The following is a 3,273-nucleotide window of genomic DNA, read 5'->3' as shown; positions in this document are numbered from 1 at the left end:
TGAACTACTCCCTCCTCGTCATGGAGAGCGCCGGGATGATGAAGATGGACACCGGTGATGGATCCCCCCTCCGGCAGGGTGCCAAAACAGGGTCCTGATTGGTTTTTGGTGGTTACAGAGGCTTGCGGCGGCGGAACTCCCGATCTAGATTTCTTTTCGGGATTTTTTGTATTTATAGGAATTTTTGGCATCGGTTTCACGTCAGGGGGTCTCCGAGTCAGCCACGAGGTAGGGGGGGCGCGCCCTCCACCCTCGTGGATGACTCGGGTCTTCTGGCCCAACTCTTTTCTTCGGGGCTTCTTCTGGTCCATAAAAAATCACCGGGAATTTTCAACTCGTTTGGACCCCATTTATATTCCTTTTCTGTAAAACTCAAAATCAAGGAAAATACAGAAACCGACAATGGGCTCTAGGTTAATAGGTTAGTCCCAAAAATCATATAAAATAGCATATAAATGCATATAAAACATCCAAGATGGATAATATAATAGCATGGAACAATAAAAAATTATAGATACGTTGGAGACATATCAGTATAGATCTGTGGGGACAAGACTCTTCCAATCCTAGTCGGAGGAGATTTTAACATAATTCGGAGGAGAGATGAAAATAACAATGACAATTTGATGGTCGTTGGTCTATGATGTTCAACATGATTATCGAGATTCTTAGTTTGAGAGAAATTTAGCTTACCGGTAGATAATATACTTGGTCCAACACGTTACCCACTCAAACATATGAGAAGTTAGATAGGGTGCTTGTTAGTGTGGAATGGGAACAAAAGTACCCATTAGTGTTGGTACATGTGATGCAGAGGGCGATCTCAGATCACAAATCATTACTAGTTGACTTGGGAGAAGCTACACATATTGCGAAGAAGAACACTTTCTCTTTCGAACTAGGCTGGTTCGACAAAGAAAACTTCTTGGGGATCATCACACGTGAATGGGCAAAGCCTGTGAGTGGACGGTCAAGTGTTGAGAGATGGCAAAATAAAATTAGACATCTGAGATAGTTTTTACGAGATTGGCCCAGAAACGAGAGTGGGGGTTTACAGACAAGAAAAAGAATGACTCACCCAATTGATAGATGCTCTAGATTTAAAAGCAGAAGTCAACCTTCTTACGGTTGCTGAGCAGAGCTCTATGTCCAAAGCCGAACAACGCTTACGAGCTCTTTTTAGAGAAGAGGGGCTCAAGTGGGCATTGCGTGCTAAGGTGCTCAACATTGTCCAAGGGGATGACAATACACAATTCTTTCATATGATTGCGAATGGTAAACATAGGAATAAGAAAATAATACAGCTAGAGCAGGACGAAGGGACATTTGTGGGGCATGAGAATCTGAAAGCGTATATCTCTAATTATTATAAACAACTTTTTGGGTCTCCGGAAGCAAGCACGATGTCCCTTAATGAATCTGTTATTGGAGACATACCTCAGCTTCAGGCAGAGGAGAATGATATTTTATCTGCACCGTTTACTGAGAAAGAGGTTCTAGATGCCATTTCACAAATGGAACCGAATAAAGCACCAGGACCAGACGGGTTTCTAGCGGAATTCTATAGAAAATGTTGGCATATTATTAAGGATGATCTTATGCCTATGTTTCATTATTTTTTCAATGGTCATTCAGAATTGTTTCATCTTAACTTTGGCATGATTACGCTATTACCAAAGAAAGAAGAGGCAGTTCAGATTGAGCAATTCAGGCCAATATGTCTTCTTAACGTGAGCTTCAAATTATTCACGAAGGTAGGCACCAATCGATTGACACAGATTGCTCATTCGGTGGTGCAACCGAGCCAGCCAGCTTTCATGTCTGGGAGACACATTCTTTAAGGGGTTGTTGTCTTGCATGAAATGCTGCATGAAATTCATTCGAGGAAGCTAGATGGGGTTATCTTCAAAGTGGATTTTGAGAAGGCATATGATAAAGTTAAATGGCCTTTCCTTCAGCAGGCAAGGCACATGAAAGGATTTAGTGAGGCTGGGCGGAACCAAGTGGGTTCTCAAGTGCAGAAGGGTAGTGTCAGAATCAAGGTTAATGATGACATAGGCCACTATTTTCAGACACACAAGGGATTGAGACAAGGGGATTCAATGTCTCCTCTCCTATTTAATATAGTGGCCGATATGTTGACCATTCTTATAGGCAGGGCCAAGCATCACGGTCAAGTGGAAGGACTAGTCCCTCATCTAGTTGATGCGGGAGTCTCCATTTTACAGTACGCTGATGACACTATCCTATTTATGGATCATGACATTGCAAAAGCGCGCAATATGAAGCTCATATTATGTCTCTTCGAACAATTGTCTGGATTAAAAATAAACTTTCACAAGAGCAAGCTGTTCTGCTTTGGAAAGGCTGAAGAAGAACAAGACACTTATAGACAATTGTTTGGGTGTGAATTAGGTTCTTTGCCTTTCAATTATTTGGGCATACCGATTCATCACTGTAAGTTATCAAATAAAGAATGGAAGTGCATCGAAGATAAAATTGAAAAAAAAAGCTTAGTTGTTGGAAGAGCAAGCTAATGTCGTATGGTGGTTGGCTAGTGCTAATTAACTCAGTACTTACTGGTATGCCGATGTTCCTACTATCTTTCTTCGAGGTACCGAAAGGGGTGCGGAAAAGACTTGATTTCTTTAGATCTTGTTTCTTCTGGCAGTCAGATGAGGACAAGATGAAATATTGTCTTGCAAGATGGGATATTCTTTGTAGACCCAAGGATCAGGGGGGTCTTGGAATTGAGAACTTGGAAATTAAGAATAAATGACTTACACTACAAAAAAAGACACATCCGTGACATTTTGGGCCGAACAAATTTTTTTCCTGTCATACTTATGACACTTCTATGATGATAATTGTGACAAAACCCGGTATCATCATAGATGTGGTGGGCTCCTACTTCTATGACAAAAAATCATGACAAAAAATGGGCTTTTCGTCCTGGGCCGGCCGGAGACGCAGCTGCATGACATTCTTTGGGCCGTCCATGACGGGAAAACCATGGTAGAAGTGAGGGCGAGGAAAATTTTGGGGAGTTCCTAGTTACGGTGGGTGGTCGGGGGCCGAGCGATGCGCGTTTCGCTCGTACACGTACGCGCGTGTGCGTGAGGCGTTGGGATCTAACTGAACCAGAGTGAGGCGTCGCCTAACTGAACCCGAGCGATTGCACTGCAAGCTACGCATTACTGAACCCGAGCGATCGAGCGATTCCTTCGCTACTGCTGCTAACTGAAGCCGCTCGATGATGCCTCTGGATGAATA

Source organism: Triticum aestivum, chromosome 3B, assembly GCF_018294505.1.
Source record: "Triticum aestivum cultivar Chinese Spring chromosome 3B, IWGSC CS RefSeq v2.1, whole genome shotgun sequence".
Lineage (NCBI taxonomy): Eukaryota > Viridiplantae > Streptophyta > Magnoliopsida > Poales > Poaceae > Triticum > Triticum aestivum.
Note: the sequence above shows the minus strand (reverse complement) of the source record.